Source organism: Mobula birostris, chromosome 3 (assembly GCF_030028105.1).
Source record: "Mobula birostris isolate sMobBir1 chromosome 3, sMobBir1.hap1, whole genome shotgun sequence".
In the NCBI taxonomy this organism is placed as follows: Eukaryota; Metazoa; Chordata; class Chondrichthyes; order Myliobatiformes; family Myliobatidae; genus Mobula; species Mobula birostris.
The window spans coordinates 155,061,365-155,079,287 of record NC_092372.1 but is presented as its reverse complement, the minus strand read 5'-3'; the positions used below and the strand labels follow the sequence as shown (position 1 = coordinate 155,079,287).

The window sequence follows — 17,923 nt, the reverse complement described above, 5'->3', positions numbered from 1 at the left end:
AAGAATAAGAAATTTAAGATTTCCACTCTCCAAATGTCCCTTCACCGGTTGATGTTCACTTTCTACTGATTAACTAGAAGTACTGTAAATCCAGTACACCCATGCACCTGTGAGTTCTCACACCTGTTCAAAGATGATTCTTGATTTTAAGTTAGCTTCCTGCATACGGATTGTCCCTACTGAAGGATTGAAATCTCTGTAATTGCATTTGAGAATTTAGGAACAATCTGTTCTGTATGTAAGGTCTCCCTGCAATGCTTCCATTTTGCTTTTGTGCAACATTGCAGAAGTTAACCTTTTCTTTTGCACTTTTTACCAAAAATAACTTTTTCCCCTCAACAACCTATAGTCTTCCAGTTACACACTATAAACCTTCATCCTACTCTTGCTACTTTTTGTCATTTTTCAATTGTTTGCCATTAGCTTTTGCTTTTAGCATTGTTACGTACCCCGTAACTGGGTTGCCAAACCAGCAGAAATGGTTCACTCAGTTGGAGTCTGGATTACTAGAACTAAGAAAGTTTTATTAAAGAAACAAGCAATACAGTACTCTAATCAAAAGGATAATAAATGCAACAGTTCAGCAATGATAAACACACATGTACACAGAACTAAGATAACAGGATCAATCAAGCTCTATCGTTGTCTAGGGGTAAATGACCAGTTTCAAAGTAACGCAAAGTTCAGTTCAGTTTGCAGTAATCGCTGCCGTGGCGATGGACAGTGGGGGGGAGGAGGAGAGAGAGAGCAAAAACGAATGAATATTCAAGGCTTCCACACACAGACCTTCGCAGTCAGCTTTCGGGCGAGTCCTTTGTGATGTCATCTGAGGTCACCGACCGTGACCCCTCCGTTTCCAGATACGATCGTTTCCCTGCGCTGAACCTGGCACCCAGGCAAGGGTGGACACACACCAGGTTCCTGCCGATCGTGCCTTTCCACCCTGTGCGTTTATGGCCCGGTACTTCCCACCGACTTGTGAGAGGCGCACCGCTTCCAGGGTCTCGTTACCTCGGGTGTCGTGTGTGTCCTGCCTTAGCGAACCTGTCCCTTTTTATCCCCCTGCTGGGTTATCGCCTGTCCATCACTTCAAACAGTTCAGGGTTCAAAGGGGGAGCCGCTCTTGACAGCTGTCCTTCCCCTTCATTACACATCTCCAAATGCTGCTCCATTGTTTTCCTTGTCTCTCTTTCTCCTGAAGGCAGGTGGCAGACCAACTGCTGATCACACAGGACAGCTAACATCTTAATCTATGTGTATTCTTGTCACAGCATATCTCCATTTTTGAGTGCTGCTTAAGGAAATAATTAATTTTTGATTTCTAATATTCACATCATTCTGATGTAATTTGCCCTGAACCTGCACTTACAACACCTGAAGATCTGTCGAGACAAGTATATGCGTGAGGGTAGGAGTGGCGGAAATAAGGACTTGGGAGTCTAATAGTCCAAGCTAAAGCCATACTATAATACAATCTATATTTTAATTAGTGTGTATTCTTAATAAATGTCTAGTAAAATTGGTCATTTGTATTACAGTAAGAATTAGCTCATTGCCATACATATGCCTGTTTCATGTACACTGTAAATTTGCTCAATATATGTTCTGTTACGCAGATTCACTTTGGCACTGAGGTTTTACATCTATGATTACATGTGGCGAAACTATTGGTACATAATAATGGGAATGGCATGTTAAATAGGGATGGCTATATGCCCTAGGAAACTCTATTTTAACAAAAGCTATTAGAGGTCAGAGTCTGGGTATGATGCAGCAAGTAAGTTACAATTAGCCAAGGCAAATGTCAAAGGTCAGATGGCATACTCTCCGCTTGCCTGAATGAGTAAACTCCATAATGCACAAAATGCTGGAGGAACACAGCAGGCCAGGCAGCACTTATGGAAAAGAGTACAGTTGACTTTTTGGGCTGAAACGTCGACTGTACTCTTTTCCATAGATGCTGCCTGGCCTCTTGAGTTCCTCCAGCATTTTGTGTGTGTTGCTCAGATTTCCAGCGTCTACAGATTTTCTCTTGTTTGAAACTCCATAATACTTAAGGTTAGACAACAGCAGGGCAAAGTAGTATGTTTGATTGGTGCTCAATCTGTGAGTTCTAAGATTTTAATGTTTCACTAATTTCTATGCTATCACTCTTCATGTCTTCTATATCAGACTAACCATCTGTTTTCTCAACCTTGCTTCCATTTAACCTTCGTCCACCTGGTCTTGATGACAGATAATGTCAGCAACCCTCTTGGATGTGCTTCACCCCCTTTGCACTTTTGATTTATGCTCACTTCACAAAGAAAAATAAATGATGTTTCTGTCCTTGGTGTATATTAAATAGTTCCTTTTTCTTTTCGAAAGTCTTTGAATGTGTTGCAGCTTACAAATTTGTGCTACATTATACTTGAATTCCTCCCCCTGTAAGATTTTAGGCCTTGCCACCAAAATAATTCTAATCTTTGTTGCATATTATCTCAGTGGCTCATGCCATGCTGAGCTATGTGATGATCAGATGACTTTAATCATTTCATTGTTGTGGGGACATTAGAGGAGGGCTATGTTCTCATACAAATGGGATGGCAGGATTTTGTACAAGGTCCCCAGCAGAACATTACTATCAGTAATGTTCCGCTTTCTCTTTCTTCCCCACCCCCCCCACCTCCTCTCCTCAATCCCCATTTCCCCCCATCTCTCTTCTTCCAACCTGTCCTTTCCCCAATCCCTGGCTTCCTCACAACCTCTCTGCATACCCCAAATGCTCCACTGACAACTCCATTCCCCCCCCCCCCCACCCACCAGCCATGACTCCCAACAGGCTAGAATCTGGGCATTGTTAATGTTCCCTTTATTTGCATTCTTATCATATGTTGCTGAGGGAGCTGGAAGATTATGCATCAGGTTTCTTGGGCATTGGTGAGACTACATCTGGAATACCATGCACAGTATTGGTCTCCTTATTTGAGGAAAGATATTTGTGTATTAGAAGTACTTCAAAGATTGCTTACCAGACTAACAACCTGAAATGAATAACTTGCCTTGTGAGGATATGTTGTATCTGCTAGAATTTATAAAATTGAGAAGAATCTTGATTAAAGCACACAAGGTTGAAAGGAATCTTTGCAGGGTAGATATGGAAGGGATGTTTCCTGTTGTTTGAGAAACGGGAGCGGTGATCACTGGGCAACAAAGCCACTATTGATATGTGACCCTCAAAAAAAAACCCCAAAAACTTTAAAATTTGAGGCAATTTTTTTTTCTGAGGGTTATGAGTCAACAGCACTTCCTTGAATAAATCTGGAAGCAGAATCTTTGAATATTTTAAGCAGGAGTAAGTACAGTAGATATTAAGCAAACAAAGAGGTGAAAGGCTCCTACCTCTCGTGTTGATTTTTGTTTTGTAATTTCTCTTCAGTCTTTTTCCATTACTGTACTTTAAAATTTTACATACCACTATAAATACCAGAGATAACTGCAATTCTGACCTCTTGTAGATCTCCAATTTTGTTTGCTGTTGTCCATTGAGTTGCCTTCCTGAATCTCTCATTCACTCCTTATGTTATGCCACCTTCAGACTTATTCCTGTGACATTTAATTTCCTCTGTTACATTTCCTTCCCTAGTTTAGTGTCAGATTCACACGTCAGTAAGTTGATAAATATATTTAAACCGGTGTTAGCTAACTAGCATGTGCATCCACTGTTTGTAAATTATAGGTGTTATATGTGTCATAGATACACAGACATGTAAGTGTCATGACATAGCTATTATAGCTAGGTTTTCCTGGTGGTCCTATTTGAACCTAGAGATATTAGCACTGTTACTGCAACAATCATTCCATTATCCAGATGGGGAAAGGTAATTTCCCAGGTATCAGCAGTGGTCTGTATCTTGGTGATCTGGTCCTCTACTTTGAATGGCTGCCCATGGCTCCTATGAGCCATTTGGTGGTCTGAGTCATCTTGGCAGTATAGTAGCAGGGTCTTTTAACAGCATAGCATGAAGACACTCAAAATTCTAAAGGGACATGACAGGGTAGACGCACAAAATGCTGGAGATACTCAGTAGGTCAAGCAGCATCCTTTCCATAGATAAAGAGCTGATATTTTCTCTTAATGGGGTGTCCAGAAACGGGGACTACAGCCTCAAACAAAAAAGATATGGTCATTCAAAACAGAAGAGCAAAAATGTATTTGTGATGAGGGCAATGGATCTTTAGAACTGCTTCTCAAGAAGGAATGTCGGTCACTAGCTGCTTTTGTCGTGCTGGTCAATGATTGGTTTGTTTAAAGTCATGATGCTTTTTTCCCATTGGTTGGCTTGTGTGCCTTGGCACTCATTTCCATTTTCAGGTGTCTTGAGGTGTGTAAAATAGCACGTGGAGGAGGCTTGCCTTCTCTCTGTTGTCTGAGGCTTGCCTTCTCTCTCCTTTGTCTAAGGCATGCTACACAGAGCCCTTGGGAAAGTATGCTCTGCGTGCACTTTTGACTAAGTATCTGTTCAATATTTAGTTCTGCAGTTTGTGTAACTTGGGGGAGCTTAAATGTTTGGTTGTTTTTTTTACCATTTGTAAATAAACAATCGATATACTTATTTGCAATCAGTGTTTTCTGCCCCACTTGCCAAACCCACAAATCTGCTTCAACTCATATACAATTTTGATGTGTAGAAATTGTTACAAAGGCTTTTGAGATGTGTAGAACAGGTTAGAATTTTTTTCTCTGGCAAAGGCTAAAACCGTTTGTTATTTTCAAGCATTGGTGAAAGAATTTTGTGATGCTGATTATAAATAAGAAAAGAACTCCCGGGATACAACGTTTATTACTGATGTGGGAATATGTTGTAACTTTCACAGGAGATGCAGAGTCCTAACAGAACTTTATGTGATGGATTTTGCTCTTGGAATTCCAAAGTTTAGTCGTTCCAGTTTTCTGAATTGAATTGACTTTATTACTTACATCCTTCATATACATGAGTAAAAATCTGTATGTTAACGTCTCCATCTAAATATGCAATGTGTAATTTATAGTAATTTATAATAAATATTATGTACAACAGGATAGTGAATATAACATAGAATATTGTTGTGTAAGTATGAGTTAAGCAGTCTGGTGACCTGCTGGAAGAAGCTGTCCTGGAGCCTGTTGATCCTGGCTTTTATGCTGCGGTACACTTTCCTGGATGGTAGCAGCTGGAACAGTCTGTGGTTGGGTTGACTCGAGTCGCCAGTTATCCTTCGGGCCCTTTTTATGTACCTGTCTGTATAAATATCCTGAATAGTGGGAAGTTCACATCTACAGTTGCGCTGGGCTACCCACACCACCTTTTGCAGAGTCCTGCAATTGAAGGAAATACAATTCCCACACCAGATGGTGATGCAGCCAGTCAGGATGCTCTCAATTGTGCCTCTGTAGAAAGTTCTTAGAATTTGGGGGCCCACACCAAACTTCTTCAGTCATCTGAGGTGAAAGAGGCACTGTTATGCCTTTTCCACCACACAGCCAGTATGCACAGACCACGTGAGATCCACGGTAATGTTTATGCTGAGGAACTTAAAATTGTTCACCCTCTCAATCCCAAATCCATTGATGTCAATAGGGGTTAGCCTGACTCCATTTCTCCTGTAGTCCACAATCAGCTCCTTTGTTTTTGTGACATTGAGGGAGAGGTTGTTTTCTTGACACCGCTGTGTCACTGTTGGAGATCAGTTAGGACATGACACTGAGTTTGGAATTAGTAAGCAAAATATGTTGATTAATGTTAAAGAAATTACTTGGGTATATATTGGTGTCTTCCTAAATCTAATCAGTGGCAGTTTGCAATTTGTATATGGATTGGAGAAGTTTATACGGTTATGGACTAAATGCTGGCAAATGGGATTACCTGGGAGGGGCACCTTGATTGCATGAACCAGTCAGGCTGAGGGATCTGTTTCTGAGGTGTATAGCTCTATGACAATGGGAAAATAATTCTTACTATCTACTCTATTGATGCTCCTCATGATCTTTATTACTTTTATAGATAGATACAACCTTTGAAAATGGTGAAAAGTATTCAATGAAAGTGAAACTTAGCAGGTCTTGAGGTGTGACTCACTTGATTACATTTAAAGAGCAAGGACTATGTCCTGATTCCCTTGCTTATTTACTGCTTATAAGAATCAGTGCTTTCAGGACAAAAGGCAAAACAAAAACATTGATAATGTGTAGCTTCCCATATACCATTTAGTTTAATTATATTGCCACTGCATCTCAAAATCACCTGGATTTATGATATTGTGATGTGAGTTCAATCTCATCATGGCATTTGTGGAACTTAGGCTTGATTAAATCAGTTATTTTTGGACAGTATCAGGCAATCATAGAACAAATAAATGTTTTAAAATATATGATTCACTGGTGTTCTTAGGAAAAACAAACATATCACAACTTCTGGGCCATATTTGGCTCCAGACTCACCGCAGTGGTCTTTTGTCATGGCCTGAATAGTATATTCTATTTTATCTGTCTATCATCTGATATATCCACTTTTCCATTTGTTCATTATTTATTGGCACAAGATGATTGAAATACCGATTCCTTGTATGTAGCTCTCATGGGCAATGGGTATAATTCTAGACAAACCATCTTCAATCGGTGAATAAATGCACGAGTCGAGAGTAGGGTGTGAATGTTTGTAGAAGACAGATGTCAAGGGCTCCAGGATATCTTGTGCTTGATTGCTTTTGGATCAGAATATTTCCCATGATTAATTAGGACAAAACATAATAAGAGAATTAAATTGAAAATGAGATAAAAATGTAAAATAGATGACTAGATCTTATTTTATACCTTCTATTGACAAGCAAGTCACAACAGCTTATCAACTGCAGTGAAAACAACAGTTCATTCTGACACTGGATGCACTCTGTTGTATCTGACAGTGTGATGGGACATAGTTGAAATGTGTTTAATTTTACAAAACAAGCAAAGAACATAGCCCAACGAACCAAGGAAAAAGAAATTTGATATATTGTTTATCCAGATAAACACTGCAGTAGTGTTACGATATCACATATTTCATTTGAAGAGCACTATTTTGATAATTGCCAAACAGTCAATTATTAAATTGCACAACCCTTAAAGAATTTTTGAAATTCGGAGTATAACGTCAGAGTCCTCAACACTTGGCCAGGTTTGTGATAAGGATTTTGATGTCAATTTCTGGCAAGACTTTTAAAAAAAACTTGTGCATGAATAAGATGCATGAAGAGAATGTAAAATCTTCTTGATATAGTAAACACAAGAAGTTCTGCAGATGCTGGAGATCCAAAGCAACATACACAAAATGTTGGAAGAACTCAGCAGGTCAGGCAGAATCCATGGAAATGAATAAGCAGAAGACATTTCTTGGCCTGAAACGTCAACTGTTTGTTTATTTCCCTGGATGCTGCCTGGCCTGCTGAGTTCCTCAGCATTTTGTGTGTGTAGTTCTGGATGTAGTGCTTCATTCCATACAAACTAGGAGCAGTAGTTTGTCAATGTCCTCCTTGAACGTGTTGCACCATTTAATGCGATGATGGATGCTGTTATTGTAACCTCTGCAACCCTGATACCCTTGATAACCTATCAGTCGTGGGTTGTCAAGCATCCAGGTAGGGCTATACTCATACTGTACTTGATGGAAATAGACCTTTCAGCCCACCGAATCTTAGAAGTTTGCCAAGATTTGGCATGTCATCTTAAACTTTGTCAAACTTCAATAGACAAAGTGAATAGTATACTGACTGATTGCATCATGGCAATACCAATGCCCTTGAATGGAAAAGGAAAAACAAAAGATGTGGATACAGCCCAGTCCATCATGGTAAAGCGCTCCCCACCATTGAACATATCTACAAAGAGTTCTATCACAGGGAAGGAGCATCCATCATCAGGGACCCCCATTGTCCAGGTGTCTGTTCTCACTGCTCCCATCAGGAAGGAGGTACAGGAGCCTCAGGCCCCACACCATCAAATTCAGGAGCAGTTATTTTTCCTCAACCATCAGGCTCTTAATCCAAAGAGGGTGACTTCACTCAACTTCACTCACCCCAACACTGAACTGATTCCACAACTTATGGACTCACTTTTTGTTTTGTACAGTTTGCTGTTGTTTGCACGTTGGTTATTTGTCTGTTGATGTGTGCGGATTTTCTTTGATTCTATTGTGTGTGTTTTTTATTTACTGTGAATGTCTGCAAGAAAATGAATCTCAGGATAGTATATGGTTATACGTATGTACTTTAGTAATAAATTTAATTTGAACTTTGAAATCATACAGACCACCAGCACCCATTTATAGTGATTCCATTGACTACCACCTCCCTGCACAAGTCATCCACCTACACGAAGAGAAATTGATAGTAGCAAATTATATGGAAAGAAATTGGTGCATAAGGAGGAAATCCATGCATTTAAAGACAGAACATGGTAGAGTGGTGGGTTAGCACAACATTTCACTGTACTGGTGAACCGGGTTCAATTTCCGCCACTACCTGAAAGGAGGTTCTACGTTCTCCCTGTGATCACCTGGCTTTCCTCCCAGTGCTCCAGTATCCTCCCACAGTCCAAAGACATACTGGTTGGCAGGAACAATGTAAGAACATAAGAAATCGGAGTAGGAGTAGGCCATCTGGCCCATCGAACTTGCATCACCATTCAGTAAGCTCAAGGTTGATCTGGCCATGGATTCATCTCCACCTACTTGCTTTCTCCCATAACCCTTAATTCCCCTACTATGCAAAAATCTACCCTCCACTGCTTCATTGGGCAGAGAATTTCGTAGATTCATCACTCTTTGGGACAAGCAGTTCCTCCTCATCTCCATCCTAAGTCTACTCCCCCGAATCTTGAGGTTATGTCCCTTAGTTCTGGTCTCACCTGCCAATGGAAGCAACTTTTCTGCCTCTATCTTATCTATTCCTTCATAATTGTTTCTATGAGATCTCCTCTCATTCTTCTGAATTCCGGCGAGTACAGTCCCAGGTGACTCAATCTCTCCTCATAGCCTTACCCCCTCCTCTCTGGAATCAACCTGGTGAACCTGCTCTGCACCGCCTCCAAAGGCAGTACTCCAAGTACGGCTTCACCAGTATCCTGTACAGTTGCAGCATAACCTCCCTGTTCTTAAATTCAATCCCTCTAGCAATGGAGGCGAGCATTCCATTTGCCTTATTGATAGTCTGCTGCACCTGCAAACCAACCTTTTGTGATTCATGCACAAGCACTCCCGTCCCTCAGCACAGCAGCTTGCTGCAATGTTTTATCATTTAAATAATAATCTGCTCTTGCATTTTTCCTTCCAAAGTGGATGATCTCGCATTTACCAACATTGTATTCCATCTGCCAGACCCTTGCCCACTTACTTAACCGATCTATATCTCTCTGCAGAGTCTCCGTATTTTCTGCGCAATTTGCTTTTCCACTCAGTTTAGTGTCATCAGTATACTTAGATACACTACACTCGGTCCTTTCTTCCAGATAGTTAATGTATATTGTGAACAGTTGCGGGCCCAGCACCGACTCCTACGACACACCACTCACCACTGATTGCCAACCCATGCGTCCCAATTCTTTGCTTTCTGATGGTTAACCAATCCTCTATCCCTACTAATACATCACCCCCAACCCTATGCGTCATTATCTTATGGATAAGTCGTCTATGTGGCACCGTATTGAACGCCTTCTGGAAATTCAAGTAAATAATGTGCATCTGTTCCTCTCTATCTACTGGCATATGTCATGAAATTTGTTGTTATGAAGCAGCAGTACATGGCAATTCATAATGAAAATAGTAATTACAGTAAGAAATATGTATTGTTGAGTGTGTGCCTTCAGGCTCCTGTGCCTCCTCGCTGATGGTAGCAATGAGAAGAGGGCACATCCTGAGTGATGGGGATCCTTAAAGATGGATGCCGCCATTTTGAGACATCTCTCCTTGAAAATGTCCTTGACACTGGGGAGGCTGGTGCCCATGATGGAGCTGACTGAGTTTACAACTTTCTGCAGCTTGTTTCGATCCTGTGCAGTGCTCCGCCCCCATACCAGATGGTGATGCAGCCAGTTAGAATGCTTTTCACGATAAATTTGCAAATGACTTTGTTGACATACCAAATCTCTTCAAACTCCTCATGAAATATAGTCACAGCTGTGCCTCCTTTGTAACTGCATCAGAATGTTGGGGCCAGTGTAGATCCTCAGAGATGTTGACACCCAGGAACTTGAAATTGCTCACCCTTTCCACTGCCAATCAATCACTTGATGAGGACTGGTATGTGTTCCCTTGTCTTACCCATTCTGAAGTCTACAATCAATTCCTTGGTCTTACTGACAGTGAGAGCAAGGTTGTTGCTGTGACAGTCGCTGATCTATCTCACTCCTGTGTGCTTTCTCATCACCATCTGAAATTCTGCCAACAATAGTTGTGTCATTGGCAAATTTTTAGATGGCATTTGGGCTGTGCCAAAATGGGTGTAGAGGGAGTAGAGCAGAGACTAAGCACAGCATTGACTATCAGCGAGGTGGAGATATTAATACCAATCCACATAGACTTGTCTTCCAGTGAGGAAGTTGAGGATCAAGTTGCAGAGAGAGGTACAGAGGCCTAGGTTTTGGAGCATTTTGATCAGAGCTGTCAGAAGGATTTGATTAGGGACCTTGAAGGAATCCTTAGGAGGCATCCTGTCATTTGCAAGAGTGAAGATAAGTGAACGACAGAGGTATGAGAAATTTGCTGGCCAGATGATTGGAAGGGGATTGGAAGGCATGACAGTAGAGCAGCAATGGCTGAAGTTTCTGGGAGGAAGATGCAAGATCAGTTCGTCTTTAAGCATTCTAAAGGAAGGATGAGATAACTGTGGCTGACCTGAGAAGTCAATGACAGCATAAAAGTAAAACAGAAGGCATATAATATAGCAATAATTAATGCAAAGCTTGAAGTTTGGAAAGCTTTTTTAAAAAAACAGAAAGCTACTACAGTGCCATGAGAAAAGATGAAACGTGAAAGTAATGATCAATGGATGTTAGTCCAACAAACATGTCAACACAATTTCAATTCACTTATTTAAGAATATTCCAGAGTAATATACTTTTCCCATTGAATGCTGTAAGTTTAAAAGAAGGACTGGATATAGGGCCTGGTGAGTTTCAAGAGATTACAGGAACCGGGGCCTCAGTGAGTTTTATAAGGGTACAGAAACCAGTGCCCTGGTGTTTGTGGGGGATCTTAACCACATCAGAGTTTTACAATATTTGAAGGAACATAGTTGAGTCATAAGGGAAACTATTATATATGAGAACACAAAACCAGTCAGATGGAGAGAGATTTTTAATGGCTGCATTAGTAAATAGGCATTCTATGTTGTCTGACTCATCTTATGAACCCAAGCTCCTTATATCACCTTAAATGCATAATTCAAGCATAAAATAGAGCATTCAAATACAATTAGCATGTATTTCTAGCAATGTGTTCCAGGTAATCATGGCCCTCAGCGTGGAAAAGGTCCTTCTCAGATCCAGTCTTAAAAGCCCTCATTCCATGCATTAAATCTGAGTCACATGGTGTTGCTTACATTGGATGTGGAGAAATGTTTCCTGCAGTGTACCCTTAATAATATATACCTCAATCATATCTCCTTTTAATTTCCTGCATTTCAGGGAAAACATACTTGACTTCTGCTCTGCATGAGCATGCGTAAAGTAAATGCATGCTTCAAAGCAAATATTTATCAGAGGACTCTGATCAGAGTGTATTTGTACTTATTGAGGAAAAGAACATGTTAGTCTGAATTGCTTGTGTTTATAGATCTTAACATTTGATGCATTTCTTGATTAAGCCTTATCATAATCAGATTTTACTGAACACTAATTTTTAAAAAATGAGTAAATACTGACTTGAAACAAAAATGGAAATAAAATATTTCAGAATCAGAATTAGGTTTATTATCATTGGCCTGTGTCGTGAAATTTGTTAACTTAGCAGCAACAGTCAATGCAATACATAATGTAGAAGAAGAAAAAATAATAATAAGTCAATTACAGTATTCATATATTGAATAGATTAAAAATTGTGCAAAAAATCAGAAATAATATATATTTTAAAAGTGAGGTAGTGTTCATGGGTTCAATATCCATGTAGGAATCAGATGGCAGAGGGGAAGAAGCGGTTTCTGAATCGCTGCGTGTGTGCCTTCCAGCTTCTGTACCTCCTCTCTGATGGTAACTGTGAGAAAAGAGCATGCCTTGCGTGCTGGAGGTCCTTAATAATGGATGTTTCCTTTCTGAGACACTGCCCCTTGAAGACGTCCTGGGTACTTTGTAGGCTAGTACCCAAGATGGAGCCGATTAAATTTACAACCCTCTGCAACTTCTTTCCAATTAAACCCAATTTAAAGGTAATCCCACATCAATGTTTCCCTTTTTGTTAAAGTGTTTTGAGCTGATTACCGGATCATTATGAAATCATTTATATGCTTAATGTATGTTTAAGGCCATTTTTTGCTCACTTGCAGCAAATGGTTAGTAGCTGCAGTTTGCATTTTACATTTCATAATTTGATTAGGAGACAACTTTTGATCAAGTATCAATAAACTGTGTCAACTAACCTAAATAAACCTTAAGTTTCTGGGTCTTGAGTAACTGTATAAGCAAATACTTGTCCCATCAACCATGAAATTAAAAAGAAAATATTAAAAAGCCCAAGTTGAAAAATTACAGAATAAATAATTAATTGCTACAATATGTGCAAAAAGGTAAATGGGAAAGAATGAACTGAATATAAGAGAGAAGACATGAAAAAGTTTTATAAAATATATTTCATTTTTAACATGTTCAATGCTAATTAAAAAGTTGAGGAATTAAACTTACCAGTGTTGTTTTTCAGTGGTAGGGAGGTTGTTTAGTGCTAATTAATACTTGTCATACGGTTTAAAATTAGCTTGAGTTTGAACAAACAAGTTGTAATTTATTTCTGGCAATGTTGGTCTGCATCAAATGTCATGTCACTTCATGTATTTTCAATGCCAAGCCTTTCAGCAAAATGCTGGTAAAGCATGGAGTTCAGAGGAGCCACTCACCATCACCTTAATGACTTTTACATTTAACGATGTTAGGTGGCTGTTTGAAAAAATAGTAACGTCTAATGACCTCACCATTATGAACATGAGTTTAACTGTAGACTTATGGCCATTCAATTAGCCAGCTTAGAGCACCACAATTTGAAATAAGACCTCTTAGAATCATAGATTAATTATGATATGGAAACATTCCCTTTAGCCCAACTCATCCATGTGGACCATGCTTCCCACCAAGCTAAATCCATTTGCTCGCATTTGGCTTACACCTCTCTAAAGCCCTCCTGTCCATGCACTTTCTCAAAAATGCCTCTTTTAGTGTATTGCTAATCTTCCCAAATAAATGGAGCCTCGAGACTGCAAATACTGGTAGCTGATGCAGGGTCTTCATTTGAATTGTCAGACCTCTTGCTGTTACCACAGTTTCTGCTTCACTAAATGAATTCCTCCAATGGTTTGTTTTTTTGCTCCTTCCTAGGTGACAATGGGTGAATTTTTGCAGAGTTATTTTAATTACTGAAACTTTAGAAGAAGAGCTGTAGAAACACTGAAAAATTGTATGAACATCAGTTTGTTCTCATTACGCTTATGGTCATATCAGATCTTGCTACTGTCTTGCATCTACAGTGTGTTACTTTAATCTTAATATAGTCCGGTGGTAATTTTTCTTCTTTTTCTTCCCTTGGCTTCCATCCTTCAGTTCTCCGCATCCTAGTATCTATTTTCTCCAGCTTTTTCTTGTTTTGATGAAAGGACATTGACCAAAAACATGAAATCTTATTGTATTTCAAAGATACTACTTGATTGACTATTTCTTTACTATTTCCAGTTTTTATTCTGCATTTCTAGTATACAGTTTGCTTTTGGTTTAATAAGACACTATATAGTCTTGACTTGTAATTGGAGTATAATTAGAGGCAGCTTGTATTATACAAAATGAAATCTTCGAAGACTTGCCCACTTTGACGTAATTTGTTAATTAATTGGTTTTTAATTATAATGATAAAACAAATGATTTACCCAAGTATCTAATTTAATTCTTTTTGTTAAAATCATTAATGATAAGCTCATGCATTTTAATGGTAAGTATTTCTAATCCATTTGTATTTGAGTAACATAGCTTTTGAATGCAACATTATTTAAGTAAAAATGAAACTAACCAAGTCAGATTGGGACATCCAACTGGGAGAAATCTTTTGTTACACAATTTCAATACATCTGACATACTGCCCAATTTTGTGTTTTTTAAATTAATTTGCTTTATTTATGATGTTTTATTCATAGTTGTTTTGGAACATTAAAAATATTGTAATGCTTCTGTGTTAACTGTATTTGAGGTTGGGGAAAAGTTGTGTCTTCGTTGCAGTGCTTGTAAGGTGTTTTCTTAATTTGTTGCAGTTTCTGCAAATATACAGAATTCTCTGAAACAGAAATAAGAAATGATCTAAAACAGGGGTCCCCAACCGTTTTTGCACTGCGGACCGGTTTAATATTGACAATGTTCTTGCGGACCGGCTGACCCGGGGGGAAGGGGGGGGTAGGGTTACCAACAGACAAGAGTAGCAGTCAAATACGTTGTTTACCCACAGAAAGACTACAATGACCATGAAGCCTTTGCGCGGGCACCAGTGCATGTGCGTGACTTGCGCATGCGTATACCTGCCGATTTTTTTCCTGCAAATTGTTTTTGGCGATTCTGTTCGGTTGGGGGGGGGGGGTGATGTTAATCACAACCAGAATATAGGTGATAAGTGGCTAATACACTCAATTTCATTTCTAAAAGGGTTTATCTAACGAATTTAATATTAAACACACAATGCATATTTTCCTCGCATGAATATAGTGATGTCAATTATCAGGGGAAGACAAGGGAGCTTGAAATAAGTGTTGAACGAACTTCCAGTAGAAGTGGTAGAGGCAGGTTAGATATTATCATTCAAAGAAAAATTGGATAGGTATATGGACAGGAAAGGAATGGAGGGTTATGGGCTGAGTGCAGGTCAGTGGGACTAGGTGAGAGTAGCGTTCAGCACGGACTAGAAAGGCCGACATGGCCTGTTTCCGTGCTGTAATTGTTATGTGGCTATATAAGTCACTTATAAGTCAATAGCATCATAACATTTTAAGTAACATTTGGATATTAAACACACAGCACATATTTTCCCCGTATGAACATATAAAATCATTGCAACACACCAATATCGCTGAATCAGTAGGAGCCCTGGGCTTGTTTTCCTGCAACAAGACGGTGATGGGAGACAGTGATAGTCGAAGGGCATTCCTTATGTCCAGTCTATTCTGCAATTTAGTTTTCATTGCGTTCATTGCAGAAAACTCCGCTTCGCAGAAATATGTTGGAAGCAACGTTTTCAGTGCTCTCTTGGCTATCTCAGGATATTTAGCCTTGACTTTGATCCAGAATGCCGGCAGAGATGTTATGTCAAACATACTCTTCAGCCCGCCGTCATTTGCAAGCTCGAGGAGTTGATCTCCTTCCCGCGCTGACATGGATGACGCGCGGTTAATGACCTCGCATGCATAATGGCTCAACAGTGGCCGTGACAGCGAATGAGGAAAGGTGCAGCTGACTCATATCGCCAAATCATATCGATTCCTCACGGCCCGGTAGTGCATGCTTTGCGGCCCGGTACCGGTCCACGGCCCGGTGGTTGGGGACCGCTGATCTAAAAGATCATTTAGATGATGACTGAGGTAAGTTTGGTGCAAGAATGGAAAAGGAAAAATAAAGATCAGAATTTTGACTTGAAATAATAGAATCCTGTCCAGATTAAGTGGAAGAAAAAGTAGGAAATATTTAAGGTGATAAAATAAGTGTAAAGCAGGTACATTTCAGGGGACAAAAAGGGAATATTGAAGCTAAGCTTTGTTGATATAAGAGGAGGCACAAGATACTGCAGATGCTGTAATCAGAAGTGGAAAAACAACTAACTGCTGGAGAAACTCAACAGGTCTACCAGGAATAGAATATACTCTGATTCAGGGTGTTCACCTGAAACATTTACCATCCCTTTGCCTTCATTGATGCTGCTTAATATAACGGGCTCCACCAGCAGTCTGTTTTGTTTATTTAACATAAACTTCCTTTGGAAGTATCAAGTTGAATTTTTAGCTCTTACGGAAAACCGCAGAAATCTTGAGGCTAACTACAACTCCAATGCCATCTTCAAGTTTGCTGACAACACTTGTTGTTGGCCAAATCAAAGGTGATGTCAAATTGGCAGATAGGAGGGTGATTTAAAGGTGCCATAACAGCAACTTCTGACCGAATGGCAGCAAAGCCAAGGACCTGATTATTCACTGTAGGAGAGGGAAACTGGAGGTCCATGAGCCAGTCCTCATGAAGGGAGCGGTGATGGAGAGGGAACAATAACCTAAAATTTCTTGCGTTATCATTTCAGAGGATCTATCCTTGGACCAAAGTGTAAGCGCAATTATAAAGAAAGCATTTCAGCGCCTCTAGAAGTTTGCAAGTTTAGCATGGCATCTAAAACTTTGAGAAATTTCTATAAATACACAGTAGGGAGTATACTGACTGGCTGCATCACAGCTTGGTATTTTAAAACCAATGCCCATGAATGGAAAAGCCTACAAAAAGTAGTGGATACAGCCCAGTTTATCACAAAAAATGCCCTCCCCACCATTGAACACATCTACAAGGAGGGCTGCCACAGAAAAGCAGCGTCTATCATCAAGGTTGCCCATCATCCAGGCCATGCTCTCTTGTCGCTGCTGCCATCAGGAAAGAGGTACAGGGGCCTTAGGATCCACACCCCCAAATTCAGGAACTGTTATTACCCTTCAACCATCAGGCTCTTGAACCAACGTGGATAACTTCACTCGCCTCAACACTGAACTGATTCAACAACCTATGGATTCACTTTCAAGGACTCCATAACTTATGTTCTCGTATTATTTATTACTTGCTTATTTATTATTATTATTATTATATTTGCAGTTTGTCTTCTTTTGCACATTGGTCGTTTGTTAGTCTTTGCTTGTATGTAGTTTTTCATTGATTTGTATCAATTGTGAATGCCCACAAGAAAATGTATCTCGGGGTAGTATATGGTGACATACACTGAGCATACTTTTATAATAAATTTCCTTTGAACTTTGAAAGATAGTAGATAGATAGCCAGAGTCCCATTTGTAGCTACACAGTTGGAAAAATTAAAAAGTTGATGATTGTTGTAAAGTTGTTATTGTAGAATTGTCAGGAAATAAGAGGCAAATGCATTGTGAAAAATAAGGCAATACTAGAAATAGTGGGAAGGGAATTTTGGGATTAAGATTTATAATATTGTTAAAGACTCAAGTTAAGTTATGGAAGAAGTAATTTATGTTTTAGCTAAAATTGCTCAAAAATTAATTAGAGAGAAAAATTGCTCCAGAGGATTGGAGGTTATAGGAAGTGTTTCCTATATAGGTATCTACCTGTATCATAGGGGAAAAGCAAAAACTAAATGTAGGACTGTTATTTTTGAGATATTGGTCAAATAACAAACTAATATTCCCAATTTTTAGACTGTCATTGAATCAGAGTATTACAGAGTGGGTAAAATGTGCAAATTCATGCTCCATTAAAGAACCTCCAGCAGTGTTAGTGCCCGCTTGTGACAGGCAGTGAAATGTCTAAGCATTTGAGGGCAGTTTGGTTCATTGCAGTGTGAAAGTCAGTGGTTTTGGATGGTGAAGGCTCTTCACAATATGCCAAGAGAGGTTAACATAGGTTGCGTGAGTGGGATCTTGATAAAAATGCAGGTGCTTTAGAAAAGTAGTTTTCTTCTTTCAATTGTACTTCCAAATTATT

General features: G+C 39.5%; 1 protein-coding gene across 1 annotated transcript in view; it reads left to right on the top strand.

Moving 5' to 3' along the window:
• LOC140195704 (band 4.1-like protein 4B) overlaps positions 1-17,923 on the top strand; it is a 283,259-nt gene that overhangs the window by 79,290 nt on the left and 186,046 nt on the right. The gene's annotated exons all lie outside the window — the stretch shown is intronic.